Raw genomic sequence first — 17,153 nt, forward strand, 5'->3', positions numbered from 1 at the left:
AGATTCTAATTTAAAATTCAAAGTATAGTTTCTAATGGATGCATAACATTTTCTCACCATCATAATGTTGAAATATTCTAAGTTGGACCATTATTAAGGCCTGCTTGTATTAAGCAGTAAAAATCAACTGTTCCTTAATTTTCTTTTTCGGTACCAGGGATCGAACTCAGGACCTTGTGCTTGCGAGGTAAGTCCAGTGCCACTGAGCTAAATTCCTCACCCTATTCCTTAACTTTCCCTGAGAGAGAAACTTCTTTAACATTTGACTTCATTTTTTTCACCTAGTTTTGTGTTCTTATAGTTGTTGTTTGGTCCAATGCAGCTAAGGCTTCCTGGCCTCACCCCTGATTGTACCCCTGCAGAATTTTATCTGAGAGATGAGAGATAATTTATAGTGTGCTTCTGTATTTCTGTATTATATTCTTGCAAACAATTGCCCACCTTGGCTCTTGTTCATTTAAAATAGCCCTTTCCCCGAGTTCGATGCCCTCTACCAAAATAAATAAATAAATAAAAAAAATAAAAAATAAAATTGCCCTTTCATTTTGCCTGATATGTGATTTGGGGTTAACATTACTAACATGAGCTATGCTAGTCTCTGTTGCTAGATTGCCTATTCTCTACTACCTACTTCTTCTTTGCGAACAGCATCCAGATTTTGTTCATATACTGGCATATATTTCCCAGTCAGGCAGTGAATCTTGTTGAGGTCAATTGGAGTATCTTTTATCAAGGATAAGAATAGATCCTTTGCAGCGAACAAGTGGTGGCTAGTGCTGACCAATAGGTCTTAAGCAGTAGAAATTCACTGGGATGATGAAAGCAGGGAGAGGCAGAAAGCAGATTCCTGTGAAAGCTTTTGTGAACCCGATAAAAGGGTACAGAAACTGTTGTGCTTCATGCTTTTTCATCTTGGCTTGAATGCAGCCTAGAGCTGGAGCAGCCATTCTGTGACCATGAAGTAACAGTCCTGATTGCTTGTTATATGAAGGCAATAAACCTCCATGCACATAAACTGCCACCACTGGAATATTTCATTACTTAGCACAGAATTTTAGTTGACACACTAAAATTCAGATGTAACAAGAAAACATAGTTTCTTTTATTTTTTTTCTATAAAAGGTTTCATCTTTTTCCTGAGCCTTCAAGTTTGGAAATGGTGGTAGTAAAGATGATAGGCAAAACCTACATTTATCAATTAATGATAAATTAATTTATTTTGAGGAAATGGCCCAGTTGTTCAGTTTTCCTTCCATTCTCCTATACTTCTTCACAGTGACATTTGGGGGAAATGAGTGGGTGTTCTTCAGTAGTAGCATCACCCAGCTGACTCACACTAGCTCATTGTTGAGTGTTTGGGAATTTTGCAGGTCAATTGCTAAACCCAATCATTATTCAAATTAACTTATATAACGTTACAATATAAAAAAGTAATACTCAAAACTCATCACCACCCGTATATTTGGCTACATTTTGCTATCATCTATGCAACTGAAGTTATTTGTATTTGTTGTATGCATAGGTGGAATACTGTATAATACTGCAATGAACAGGGTGGTGTCAATGCTTCTTCAATAATAACATCATTTCTTTGTTTATATAACCAGTAGTGGGACATTCTATTCTTAATTTTGGGGGGAACCATCATACTGTTTTCCATAGTGATTGTACTCATTTACATTCTCACCAACAGTGTGCAAAGATTCCCTTTTCTCTACCTCCTTACCTACACATTTCTTTTTGATAGTAACCATTCTAACAGCTGTGAGGTGACATCTCATTCTGGTTTTAATTCACATTTCTCTGATTTATAATTTTGAGCATTTTATCATATACTGTGCCCTACTGTCTGCCCCCTTGCTTATGTATGTCTCCTTCTTATTTTTCACCAGTTACTATTAGCTGGAAAGATTTCCATCTATTTCACTCTTTGTTTGGTAGGAAATATTTCTAAGATATATTCTTCTTTCTGAGGAAGAAGTTGCTTTTTCCCCTTCTCTGAGACTGTATTGGCAAAAAGACTGCAGAGAACCTGATTCATGGGAGAAAATGAACTAAAAATCCATCTTAATATATATAAAAATGATCTCCATCATACTTGTCTTTATGAGTCACCTTGCCCAGTCTTCTACTTCTAGGGACTCTATTAATTATTAAAGAGCCACAGATCTGAGGATAAGGACATTTATCACTGAAAAGCATTATGCTTTTATTGGGAGGTGATGGAAGTGGGAGTTGGGGACTAATTGAAGAGAGTGGCCCATTAGGGCATGACCTTGGAGGTTATATCTAGACCCCAGCCTCCTCTTCCTGTCTGGTTCTGGCTCGCTTTCTCTCTGTGTCTCTTTCTGTCCCTCTCTCTTTCTCTCCTTTCTGGCCACCATGAGATGAGCAGCTTTGCTCTGTCATGCTCTTCCACTTTGGTGTTCTCTCACCACAGGCCCATAGCAACGGAACCAGCCAACTATGAACTACCTCTAAAACTGTGAGTCAAAATAAATTTTTCCTCCTTCAAATTGTTTCTCAGGTATTTTTTTTTCAAAATGATAAAAAGCAAACACATTTGTTATAAATTACAATTTATGTTAATTTAAGAAAATATAGATAAACAATAAAAGTCATTTAGAATCCATTACCTGGAAATACCTATCCTTTGTTAATCATTCTTGGATAAACTTTTAAAGAGCTACATAAGTGTATCATATTCATTTTCATCAGTTATGATAATAACTTATTTGTGATTTAACGATAATTTTAAAGCCGTAAGTTAACATCCATAACATATTGACAAATAATGGGAACAATGTTTGTCGGGCAGGGCTTTTTATGTTATGACTCAAATCACTTTATATTTGCCTTCATGGTTTTGCTTCTTAGAAATCTCTTTCCCTTCTTTCATAGCTGTCAGAATCTTTTCTGTCTTTGGTGCTTCCTCTATTTTTTTTTTTTTTAAACTAGGGATTGAACTCAGGACCTCACGCTTGCCAGGCAGATGCTATGCCGCTAAGCTAAATCCCTGGCTCTTTCTTTTTTTTTTTTTGGTACCAGGGATCGAACTCGGGTTCTTGCACTTGCGCAGCAGGTGGTGAAACCACTGAGCTAAATCCCCCACCCTCTTTCTTGTCTTTTAGGGCCCACTAGATACAGACCCTGAGGTCATGCCCTGATAGGCCACTGTCCCTAGCCAAGCTCTGTCTTCTATTTACCTCCCTCAAATTTCCGGCTCACAGTGCTATTCTTTTTTATTCGCGTCCCTTACTACATGTGTTGCTCATTTAGCATCATGAGATCTGACAGAGATGTTCTGGGGAGGGTCTAGTCTGCAACCAAAGCCCTTTTTGATCTTTTGCTCTTTGTGGGTCAGAAAATGTACAAGGTTTCCATGGCAGCCTTGTGGATTTGGATCACTTCCTTTAAAATCTTGGTTTTTTCCTGTTGTCGTTGAGACTGTGGAATTGCAAATGGATCAACACCAGCAACTCCTGCAGTGGCAGACATTTCCAGGACCAAACAGTGCTTTTGGGAAGAATGCCAGTGTTGCTACTTTCACTTCCTGAAAAGATCTAGATTGTTACTGCTGTATTTCAACTGTCTTGTGATGAAAAGTTTGAAATTTATTAGTCTTTGAACTGCTGATTATTTGAATTTTTTTTTTTTGGTACCGGGAATCGAAGTCGGGTCCTTGCGCTTGCGCAGCAGGAGTCGAAACCACTGAGCTAAATCCCCGGCCCGGTTATTTGAATTTTTTAAAAAACATTGGCATTTTGATCTGTGTAAACTTGGTGGGCCAAATTCTCCCCTCATTGTCTAATGGAAGGAACCCCAACATAAAACTAAGCCCTCTGCACTGTCCCGTTATTTCTTTTGTCTATTCTCTGATACCACAGTGCAGCCATGTGGATAGCCATTCCAGCTTGGCCACCCTACCCTTTTCACTTCATTTCTCCTAACTGGGAGATCCCCTCACACTCCCATGGTGGGAAGGAAGCTGATTCCATTTGGAGGAAAGGACCCTGATCATTAATGTTTGTTCTTTGTTTTTGTTTTTAAAGAATGGAGGTGTCAGGGATGGACATATACACATTATAAAACTGACAGACTGAATTGTGACTAGAGTGTAAAGTGGCCTTTGTGAATCTCTATGCATGCTAAGGAGGAAGAGGCTGGCTTCATCTTCCAATGGGAATAATTGGGACTGTGGAGCACAGAGCAGGAACTTATTTTCTCTGCACATTTTGGTGACTAGACCTATGTGTGTCTTAGTTACTTTTCTCATGCTGAGACAAAATACCCAGTATCCAAAGTTAAAGGAGGAAAACTTAGCTCACAGTTTGTGGAGGTTTCAATCCATAAATGGCTAGCTCTAAGGCAGGGTGGCATGGCAGACAGGCCTTGCATAGGAGAAAGAGTTCATGGTGATCAGAAGGTAGCAAAAACAATGAGGGACCTTAACAGCATCTTTCTGCCCCTTTAAAATTATTCAGACTACTTAGGGCACATAGCACTCACACCCTTAATCCTAGTGCCCTCGCGCCTAGCATTGCACCAAGAATCAATCACACACTCTAGATTCAGCCACCTCTGAAAAAAGCCCCATCTATGACCACATGAAGCTTTGGCGGGTGGGGGGAAAACATCTAAACACGAGCCATAACATATGTGTTATGTGTATGTAAAAAAAAAAAAATCAGTGCTTACTTTTACTTTTTGGATTTAAGTATTAAAAATGATGAGAGAGAGAGAGAGAGAGAGAGAGAGAAGGGTTAGGGCCAAACAACAACAACAAAACAAAACAAAAATACTCCAAAGACCCCAAACCCCTGTGATAATTATGGAGTGTCTTTGTCCATTCCTGCTGTTACAATAAAATATCACAGATTGGGTTATTCATAAATAATAAATTTATTTCTTAACTTTCTGGAGGCTAGAAGTCCATGATTAAGGTACCTGTGATTTGTTATAGGGTGAGGGCTTGGACTTTTTGCTATGATCTGGCATGGTAGAAAGGGTAAAAAGGTCAAACTTGCTCCCTCAAACCCTTTTTTAAGGACACTAATCTCATTCATGAGGTCTCTGCCCTTATGGCCTAACCATTTTATGAAAACCTCACCTCTTAACACTGTTGCATTGAAGATTAAGTTTCAACATGAATTTTGAAGGAACATAAACACTCAAATCGTAGCACCCATCCTATTTAAAAAAAGAGATCCCAAGTTCTTGTGATTACACAAAATTCTATAGCTGGGGTTAAATCCATGTTACTCTGACTCCCAACCCAGATTTCATTAACTCATTTCTTTTCCTACTAAACTGGCTAATAAGGCTTAAGCACTAGGAGCTATTATTAACATCATCTCCATTTTAAGAATGAAGAAACTGAGGTCCATATAACTCTAGAGGTGCAAGTCAAGGTCAGTTTGTAATTGATGGAAATAGGACTATAAAGAAGTCTTAATCCCAGGATCTATGCTTAATCCCCCACTGTACCACTTTACTTAGGTCTATGCTGTAACTTCAGAAAGATGAACTTTATTTGCGATCTAAAAACTAAATTTTATAATTAGGAAATTGTTGACTTTTGCCAGGGAAGCTTCAATACAGGAATAGTATTGGGAGTCAAATTATGATAAGTTGAGGCAAATATGAATGCAAAGTGAGGCAGTAGAGGGTGTGAGTACCACAAATAGGTTTGAAGAGTAGGTAGCCTTGAAGAAACGCTTGCTTTATTCATCGATTGTTTGGATGGAGAAGACCAGCAATGATGAAATAAAAGAGGAAGGCAAGGATGGGATCAAAATGCAGTTGGTGTGATTGACAGTGGAGAGGAATAGGATTAATTTCTTTCTGGAGAAGAAAGAAGTGGGGAAGATGAATGGAAATAAAACCTGAAAGATGGAAGTTAGGAAGCTTTGTTGTCTTAGGACATGGAACAAATTTAGAAGTGTTGCTAAATATGGCAGTAGAGAGTATTTAGGGGGAGAGCTGAGGTTGGAACTATTAACTTTGAAATTTAGACAATCTAGGGGTCAGGGATTTAGCTCAGTGGTTCCAGCTCCTGCTTCGAAAGTGCAAAGTCCTGAGTTGAATCCCCTGTACCAAAAAAACCCAAAAAAACAAACTCACTTCTCTGAAATTTAGATAATCTACATGGTTTTATGATTTCCCCCAATAACCCTAAAATATTCAGAACTGTGGAAAAGAGAGAGTTGCTGTGACTTGTTATGAAGAATGGGCAGAGGACTGGGCAAGAGAGCAAGAGAATGGAGATGTTGTAGAAGTACCTACCCAGGTTAGGATCTGTATTACTGATGACCAAGGGTTAAAAACTTGTTATATACCGGTCTATCTCATTTTACAGTGTTGTTATGCTTAATGACAAAAAACATATGCATATATATATATATATGTGTGTGTGTGTGTGTGTGTGTGAGATTTTACATTTAAATTATAAGAGTTTGCTTGATTTCATTTCCTAATGTCTCCAGCAAACCTTAGTCTAGGAAAGGGAGGTTCCTACTAAAAGACATATTTTACTGTCTCATTTATTCCATGGTGGTTCATGTTGATGGATAGTAAAGAGAATGAAACTTTTTTCCAGACACCATGGAAAAACTGTGTTGGTTTTTCCAACATCTAGAGTGCTGGTCACTGTCTTTTTTTTTTTTTTTGTACCGGGGATCGAACTTGGGTCCTTGCGCTTGCGCAGCAGGTGATGAAACCACTGAGCTAAATCCCCGGCCCTGATCACTGTCTTTTAAGATAGAGGGAGACAACATGCTTTTTAATGTATGAGGTGTGATTAAAAAATATAGTGAATATTTAAATTTATTGGAGTAAAAGACACATTGCCATTAGTCCCCTCATAATATTTCCTCTAACTTCTGATACACTTATCTCATTGTTCTTGTCACTTACTGAAGCAGTTCTGGAAGTCCTCTGTCATGCTTTTAGTTGTACTGTCATGGCTACCTCAATGGATATTCTGAATTGGTTCAAAACATTTACCTTTTATGGTTATTTTGACTTTGGGGAAGAGCCAGAAGTTGCACAGTGTCAGATTCAATGAATCAGGTGGATGAAGGTACACTATAATATTTTTATTTGACAGAAATTGCTGTAAATATTTTGAATTGATTCAGGACATTGAGACAGTCACAAAAAGACATTCATGAAAGAGGACTTCCAGAATTGCTTTAGACAGCAGCAAGAAGATAGGATAAGTGTGTTTGAATTGAGGGGGGAGTACTATGAGGGGGAATTAATGGCAACGTTTCTTTTATTTAATTTTTTAAAAATGTAAACATTCATCATATTGTTTGACCATACTGGATATGACAAGTAGTGACATAATGTCAGAGAGTATGTTTCTGCTGGATAGAACAGCCTGGAGGGGAAGCTCAAAGCCTCATTTCTATGAGGTTAACTAGGAGTTGCGGTGGTTCTTATAATGTGTCACCTGCCATCAGCTGTTTTTGTTCTACTTGGTGTCAACCAATCTAACACACTTATTAAAGGTTCAAACCAGCATTTACATCACCATATAACATTGCTTACAGTTTTAGGCCTAGAGGATTTTATTAATTTAATCAGTAGTCTGGTGATCAAAGGGATGTGGAATTCCTTGCTCGGGCATTAAGCCAAAGAAACAGTTTCATGAGGGATTTTCCTGGCATTTCCTCTGACCATAGAAGGAAGAAGCTTCAGGAAAGATTGATAAAGTGGGAGTAAAGTCAGGGAAAAAGAGGTAGCACATTTGATGAGGTTGAAGAAGAGGTTTGATGGGAGAAGTACAGTCAAGAGTGTTTGGCTAGAAAGCCAGAGTTTTAAATTGAGGCCATGTTGTAAAGAGTGGAGAGCATGAACTTGGGAGTGTGACCAGCGTGGTTAGAATTCTAGATCCTGCTATTTAATCATTCATTATCTGTGTAAGGTTGAGCAGTATCTACTTTGGAGTGCTGTAGCCTAACTTTACATTATCTGTGAAGATTACAGAAAATGATGCAAAGTTAGTGGGATGTGCCTGGCATTTGGTGATTAATGACAAATTGTTATAACTATTGTTATTATGCAGATGTGGCCTTGGGATTGGGCTGGTAAAGATGATGGACATTGGGCACAGAGGAAATCAGACTGGCTAGGTCACCATCATAAACCCTTTATCCTGAGTGGGTCTGACTGAGCATGACTTTGAGGAACACTAAGGCAGCTCCCTGGCTCTTTCTGAAAGCTTGAGCAGGCCCCATCCTGGCACAGACATTTGTCTCACAGTACTGTGTTTTGACCTTTAACTCTAGGATCACTTTGTGAAAGAAGTATGGAGATATGTAGGAAATACTAAGCACTGCCTTGCTTGTTGAGGAATAAAACTGAAACCATTACAGCTCAGATCTGGATTCTGAAGTCACAGCTGACTGGTAGAGCCAGTTTTATGTTCTACCACTGATTTTTTTTTTTTCAGTAGTCACAACCAGCACTGGCATATCTTATCTTGCTTCTGCATTACTGAAGTGAAAGGCCCAGGCAGATTGAGAATTTAAAAACTTAAAAATTTAGAGGCTGGAGGTGTGGCTGATGGTTAGATCACTTGCCTAACATATTTCAGGCCCTGGATTCAATCCTTAGCACACCACTACCGCCACCACCACTAAACCCACACACACATACACACACACACACACACACACACACACACACACACACTATAAGGAGAGAAGACATTTGAGAAAGAAAAAAATTTTTTTGGTCTGTTTAGAATTCATTTCCCTTAGTGAGACATTTCAGACAAGCTGTCGGGACTGCCGCCTCAGAATGTTCAGAGGTAGGCAGGGGAGGAGGCCTCCTGGTTATATGACAAAGGCATGACTGTGTTGGTAGCTTGGCTCAGCCTTCTGTAAGGAAATACAGTTTGTGGGCTCTTTCAAACTGCTGGTTCCATATCCACAGATTGAAATCACTGTGGATTGAAAATATTCAGAAAAAAGTATGTCTTTATTGAACATGTAGACTTCTTTCTTGTCATTATTCCTCAAACAATACAGTATAGCAACTATTTACATGGCATTTACATTGAATTAGGTATTATAAGTAGTTGAGATGATTCAGTATGGAAAGGTTTTATGCAAATACTACACCATTTTATATACAGAACTCAAGCATTTATGGATTTTGGTATTCATGTATATATGCAGGGGACAGCCCTGGAACCAGTACCACATGAATACTGAGGGATGACTGAACAATGATAAGAGCCAGTTGGAATCAAAGAATAGCCTGAGTATTTCATACCTAAGTCATATTTTTAGGTTCACTTAGTTACTTAAACCAACTTTTTATAGGCAGGGATATGCTATCATTCAAGTGTTATTAATACTTTACATTAAAGCCACCTTGCCATATTAGTTTCTGCTGGCCTTGATTAGCCTCTTGGAGTTGAGCCCATCTGGATAAGTCCAGAGCTGTCTACCCAGTTTTCAAAAAAGATCAATGCCTCACCATCTGCTTGTGAGGCTGTGGAAGCATATGGATCAGCTCAGAGCACCAGCATTCCAGGCCACCTCAAATTGTCTGCACTTCATCACCTTCATCAAAGCTTGGCTTAGAAAAGTGATATTTATGGAAGATAGTTTAGGATTCATCTTTTCCTATACATGCTAAGATGATTGAATCAAGCCAAACCAACAGAAATTTCTATTCTTAGAATATATGTCAAGCTGCTTCTGAAATTATATTCATTGGTTGCATTTTATCATTGTCCAAGAAAAACAGGAAGTTTATGAAAGGGTCATAATGGTGTTGTCTCACAGAACTCTGAAAGAGTATCTTCAGGCCGTAGACAGGAAGGACCATAAAGATGTCCAAAGGTTAGATGAATGCGCATCATCACCTCTAGTCTTTTATTTCTCCCTGACTTATTATTTTTTAATTGTTTAAGATCTCAACAATTTTATTAACCCCTAGAGCTTTCATGATCTCAATAAATTCTGTTGCTGTAGAGAATGTCAGTTTATTGAAAATTCTTTTGGAGAGCTCAGTGTTCTGGGTTTGGGTTGTAGGTTCGAGAGCTTGAGTTTTTCTTCTCCTCCTCCTCCTCTTCTCCCTCCCCTCCCCCTCTCCCTTCCACTCCCCCCCACCCCACATCGTTCAGACAGTCCTGGAATCAGTACTACATGAATGCTGAGGAATGACTGTATAGTGAAAAAGCCCATAGAATGTCTTTTACTGCATTTTGTTTTTGTACAAAGTGTTAAGAGGACTGTTGGTGATGTCACTGAATAATTTCAAAAAGTTCCATATGACAAAATCATTAGCATAGTGTGTGTCAGGTAAAAGGGCCGAAAACCAAGACCAGACCAGGCCACAACAAGCCTTTATTAGGGGAATAGATCTGCCGGGCTGTCTCTGAACAAAGAGACAAAAGCAGCATGGCTGGGGCAGGGATAGTCTTTTATAGAGACTGGGGTGGGGTTTGTAGGGGCTGAGGTGGGGTTGAGTGAGGTAGTGATCAGGGAGTGGAGGAGCTGGTGAAGTCACTAGATGGTAGGAGGTGAGCGAGTATTAGGTTACTCTCTAGGTGGGACCAGGGGCATGCTGGGAAGAAGGGTTTGTTCTTTGGTGGGAGCAACCATCTTGGCATGATGTCACACAGGGGAGGGGGCAAGGCACCATAGGAAGAGGGCAGCTACTATACATAATAGCTGCTGAGGTAGTGGGAGACCTATCAGTGTGTTAAATATTAAGTTAGAAAATTCAGTATTATTGTTACTTTTTCTCTATGTCTCAGAGACAGATATACAGATCAATTGTAGCTATTTTCCTTGGCTCCTATGTTGTGTATCTTTCTGTTTCTCTCTTGTTCTAAAACGACCACTTATTTGTATTTTTGTTATATTTTATCACTTCTTGTATGTATTTTTACTGGAAGTGCCTCAAATCCTTTAGGAGAAAAAGCAGTCATAAATAAAAACAAGGCTGTTAATATTCAGTAAGAGCTCAGACTCTCTCATCCACTTATCCATTTGTCTGTTTTAAATTAGTTTTATAGTTGTTTCTTCTTGAAATCTAATCTAGAGTGTCAGTAATTTGGAAATGTCATACATGACTAGATACAAGGGAGTATGTAGAGAGGAACTGTTTCTATCACCTCACATATAACATTATGTAGCAACTTCCCAAAATATCTGCAGTGCTTTTTGCATGTAAAACTGTGAGTCAACAGACAGAGAGTTCTCTTCTCATGTTGACAGAAATCTGCTTGTGTATGTGATAAGATAAAATTTATTTGATGCTCAGTTTAATTCATATGATGTCTTTTAAATCACTATTATTTTAATATATGAATTGCATATAGGTGTGTATAATATCTGGCAAACACAACTAGATAGCATTTCATGTGTGTATCATACAAGTTGAGAGATGTAACACTTGTTTCATAAGAAGTTTCTAAACAGGAAATCTCACATGTTGTAATAGTTCTCAAATGTTTCGAACACTTTATTATAAAAGTTTCAAGCTTACAGAAAAGTTGAAAGAATTTTACAGTGAACAATTCATTTTGACCACCATTTAGACTCCATAATTAAGCTTACTATGCTTGCTTTATCACACATAGATATCCCTCTATCCATTCATCAACACATCTTGTTTTTGTGTATATTTTAAAGTAAGTTGCAGACATCAAAACACTAAATTTCACATCATTTAAGCATATCTATTTTTAATTCAAGTTAAATTAAAATTTTTTTTTCACTTTGTGGTAAAATATACACACAGTGAAGTGCATAAATCTTAAATGTACCACTGGAAGAATTTTGATGAATAAATACTATTAAAATGTAGAATATTTTCATCATTCCAGAAAGTTCCCTTCAAGCTCCTGCCCAGACAAACCCCAACCTGTACCTCCAAGGCAACCGTTCTTATTTTTTCCTATCCTAGATTAGTTTTGCTTACTCTAGAATTTATGACTAGTGTCATACAACTACTTTTGAGAATAAAAAGTTTTACTTCTACTGTTGGCACTGAAATTCTGGGATAATGAAATATGGTCTTCAGGAATTACAGAATTCCTGTTGTTTACATAGAATTATCAATTCCTATCTGGAGCACAACAGTAGCTTACCCTTGGGTCTGGTTAACAAGAGATAGCTTACTTTCTCAAGCAAGCCACTTCTATGACATGTTCTTTGTGGAATGGAAAAGTGAAAAGCTTTTGAAAGAGTATCTGGTGAACAATTAAAAAACATGTTTGTAGGCATCTGGCCAAAAGATTTTTAGTCAGCGGAAGATGGAGACACTGTCTGGTTGCCTCCAGGGACAGGAACACATTCTACTAGAGAGGCCCCAGTGGGGCAGGGTTGGAAAAGCACATTCTGACCCCAGGTAATTTTTCCCTTTTCTCTTTTGACCACTTGATCTTTATTCCCTCTTTTCCCAGTCTTCCATGGTAGTAGCTATGAACACTTTTATACCTTGTGTCTGAGGTTCTATGTAGCTCCTACAGCTCGCCAGGCACTGCCAACATGTATGGGTTTCTTCCTACAGTTCTTTGGAGAGGGTAATGACAATTTCTCCACAGTCACTGGGGTGGCTTGCTTGGTGGGGCTGGGGAAGTGAGAACTGCTGAGCTGCTAACAGGCTGTGGCTGTGAGTCAGCATTTCTCCTCATGGACTCAGGCCTGGGGAGAAACCCTGGGAGAGGATGTGGAGGAGGCGCTTTTCTTTCCCAGCCTGGAGTTCATACATCCCCAGGGGCAGGGGGTGGCCAGTAGAAGGTGGGGGAGGGAGTGAAGGGTTAGGAGTGTGGGTTGGAGTATAATTGTGTGTACAATATTCATGTTTATGCACATATCACTAAATTTGGGGTAACTAGCTTCACACTTTTAAGATGTGTCTTATAAAGTCTTAGACTCTTGAAAATAATTTGAAAATGGATTTTTATGGGCTTCAGAAAATATACTTACTATATATGAAAAAAAATGCAAACAGTTAAATTACATTTTCTTGTCTAAAAGGTATAATAGAATTTTCAAAACATGCCGAATAGTTAAGTCTTTAGATGAGTTCTTCCCTTGTATTTTAATTTTCAGTTTGGTTCTTATAAAAAGTGTTACATTAAAAAAAAGTGTTAGATATTATAGGCATATAATACTGGTAGGTACCCAGTATTATATGATCACAAAAAGTTTAATAAATTAAAGAGATCATACGAGTTTATTTTGCATTTAAGGAATTAAGATTTTTTACTATTTTTAGCCAAAGAACGATATGCACTTTGAATTAAAAGATTCCTCACTACTGACCACAAGTTTTACTGTTTTATAAACTACCTAATATTAGATAATAGCGAAATACTAAGTTTAAGCTTGATATGTAGCAAATTGTCTGGCTTTCCCCCTTTTGAATAAACACACTTTAAAAAACCCTCTTTATTTATCTTCATGTAACTTGCGTATTATAGTAGTTTCAGTAATCACTTAAAACTAAATTCCTGATTTTTTACATTATGTAGAAATATCTCAGGAACCATTCTGGATTGAACAGGGTTTTTATGTTTCCTAGGAATACTACTGTGTTTTTGAAGTTGAAGTAAAATATTCTTGAAGGCATAGTAATATATGTTTGAATATATTATTGAAATCCAATTTCAAGAATACACAAGAATATTTTAGAGAATATACTACATATATGATAGTGTACTAAATTATATATTAAATAGTGACATTAATATAATTTCTGGATATAATGATATGACTTTTAATTAGTCACAGCCTCTGGTGAGGACAGTTGACTAATTTAAAAAATGCTTGTCAAACATGTGGGCATTGTATCTTGCTAATAGTCTTCTACAAGTTATTCCTCTTGTCTAACCTAGATTTCTCTTGTTGAAGTTTAGACTCATTTCCTCTTGTTCTGCCCTTTGTGGTGACCGAGAACAGCTGCACTCCAGCTCTTAAATAATACTGGAACTCCAAAGCAGTAGCTCATTCTCAGGGACCTACCTTACCTCACAGGATCACCTTGATCTTTTTTGTTCTTTGTCATCGGTCGTTGTCGTCTGTATCCACAGTCTCTGGTTGTGGTTTGATTGTTAGTTTTTTAAATTTAGCCAGCATTTTGTGATTTTGGGACTATTTAAAGGTGATCCCAATAATTTAGGATGTTATATAATATGAGTATGAGAAAATATATAGACATATACACTAGTCTATATCCTTTTGTGGCTACTGTGCCAATTCCGATTCCAAATGAGATTATGGTTGTTGTTAGTAATACTATAAAGATCCTTTCTGGGATGTTTGAGTCCAGAATGGTGCTTGGCTCTTCCTCCTTCTGTTCCCGACCAGAGCTCCAGAGTTGGCTTACACCGTGTTGAGACTCCCCTATTTGGGTGTCAGTTTGAGTTTGGAAGTTTGGTCCTGGTCTTCTTCCTTCTGCTCCCGACCAGAGCTCCAGGGTTGTCTTTCCCAAATCCTCCTCTCTCTCTCTGATTTCCAAATGGTACTATGTTTAAATTTAGCCTCCGACCTTAAAACCTAGTCTTTTTTTAAAACTAATTCTGCCTTGCTTCGACAGATCCTGCCGACTACGCCAGCTGTCATGAGCAGGTACCGTGGGTAAAGAGGACTCGGACTCAGATGGCAGTTCACACACTTATCTTATATTATCATAATTCACTTCAATACAGTTATCACACAATATTAAGTCTGCCAATTACCACGTCCCTGTACCTGTACTGCGCAAGTCCTTATGGGAGCGCGACGTTTCCTCCCGTGGGGTCAGAGGGTCCGATCCGTAGACGAAGGGCGTTGAGTTGGCGCTAGGCTAGCCGCCTCTCCGCTTGCCTAGTCCTCTGGTCTCATCTGGTCGGCGGCGATGCTCCTTCCGGCGGGATCAGGTGTACACATGTCTCGGTCGATAGTCAGATCAGCAGAGTGACTGGTCGGCTGGTCGGTGGGACGGATCGTTGACTTGCTTGGAGTCTTCAGCTCCTTTTGTACTATTCTAACTGGGCGTTTGTGGTATTGGTTCAGACTTATTACATATTATCACACTGTCCATTTTGGGGCACACCCTGTCCAGTTCGGGGTACACCCTGTCCAGTTCAGGGCACACCCTTATCAGTTCCATACTGCTTAAGGTTCTACCTTCATATCTTATGGTTACACATCACTCTTATGATTACGTCATACTTAGGTTACAGCACTCTTAAAGTCACAGCACACTTTAGGGTTACAACACACTTAGGGTTATACAATTCCATCTTATTTCAAAGTGTTCTCCACATCTGTGTCTCCTCTGTAAAGAACTTGGAGCTGCTTTTCCTTGGAGTTGGTTGTGGCTCGAGCCATATTGTGTTTCTCAGGCCTCTAGTGAGAAAGGTGAACTTTTAAAGGAATGAGTCGCAAACATTTTGGCCTCTTTCTTGGTACCAAAAACCATGAGGTAAGGGACTACTTCATATACTTTTAGGGATCCACGGATGCTCTAGATACAACCGAATTTCAGCACTGGGGTCCTTCATTAGTGCCATATAAAGAAGATGTCTGTGTATATTATAAAAAGAGGCATGAGCCTAGAGAGTCTATTTGCATAATGAATAACATTTATACTTAGAATAATGACATGAGATCCTAGGTCAAAAATCTAGACACCTTTGTTCTAAAATAAGATGTTGGTCAATGAAAAGCTATGTAAAACTGGGAAAATTCTTTTTCTGTATATTCTTTGGAGATCAGGATGGGGTTCAGCTTCAGTAAACTGATATCCAGTTACTTTCATGATGAATCAAGTAGAATTTCAGGATTGTGCAAGGTACTATAGTAGATAAGTAAGTTAATCAGATATCTTGTAGGCAGTTAGACAGGGCTGGCCCTCAAAAAGCCAACATGGAGGACAGTCAAGAAGCTAATTTGGAGAACAATCAAGACACATCCACTAAAGGCCAACATTATAAAAGAAGAAAAATTACTACACCTTCGGGGCACTACTCCTGGGGATGAATAGCAGTAATTGATATTCTAAATAGGTATCAATCACCTGAATGAGGGGCCAAGGTCTGAACCAGCCTTTCCAGGAAATATCACTGGGCCCCCCTTACTGAAAATCCTTTGCTCTGTGACTTGCTCCCCATTTGACCCCCATTTAATCAATATTACCTGGGTGACTGTACTTGTAATCTTATTGGTTGGTTATGGTTTTGCCCTACTTTAAACCCACCTCACCTTGTGGCTTTGCTCCATAAATATCCCTTGGGAAATAGGGTCCTAGGCAACCCACTTTCCAGACCCCCTTCTGTCTCTCTTAGGCACAAACTTTCTTTCTCCCAATAAATTTTTCCTACTCTTAATCTCTGTTGTTCCTAGAATTCATTTTTCGATTTTAGAGAACATGAACTTGTGTTTCGGATATCTAGTAGGTTTGGGAGTTAGTTTCATCTTTTCTCCCTATATCATTACAACAATCTTTGAAGTATGCTGCAGAACATTGGTGTTCTTCTCGCAGAAGTCAGTTGTTTTGCCACTAAAATATTGGAAAAATGAATATTTTTTTCTTGATTTTAAGAAAAATAATTTCCCTAGCATTTTATATACTGTTATGTTTCAATACTTTCTAAAGCTTCAATACTTGTTTCCGTTTTGTTTACTGTAAGTAGTAGTCTAGTATTTAGTATCTAAGCATAACACATTTACTTTAAAAATCTAAGTATCAGTATTTCGTAATGTTCTGCAAAAATGCCATTACTTTTACAAAACCCACCACCAGAAGAACTTTGAGAACAATTGCTGTGGTATAAAGAACTCACAACTAGTGAGTCAGGAGGACCAAGTTACAATTCTGGCACTACCATTAACTAATTGGGTGTCCTTGAGTAAGGGTAAAGAAGTTTTGTAAAACAGGAGGGATTTTAATTGACTTTGGAAGAAAATCAGATTTTGGATAGGCTGAAAGAAGTACCGGAAACTATACTCAATGACAGAGGGTAAAGGGAGAAAAGGCCAAAGTATATGGTATGTGTGGGTAATACTTCCCATGAATTTGTCTCAAATTAAATTTTACTCAGTGCAAACCTAGATTATCTGTTCTCTGTTTGATCTTGCCTGCTAATATATGTCAGTTTATCATGCCATGTGAGATGAAAACTGTAGAGAAGGGAG

The sequence above is a fragment of the Heterocephalus glaber genome, unplaced genomic scaffold, assembly GCF_053883595.1.
Source record: "Heterocephalus glaber isolate CG9 unplaced genomic scaffold, H.glaber_assembly_v1.0 deba00001666, whole genome shotgun sequence".
NCBI lineage: Eukaryota > Metazoa > Chordata > Mammalia > Rodentia > Bathyergidae > Heterocephalus > Heterocephalus glaber.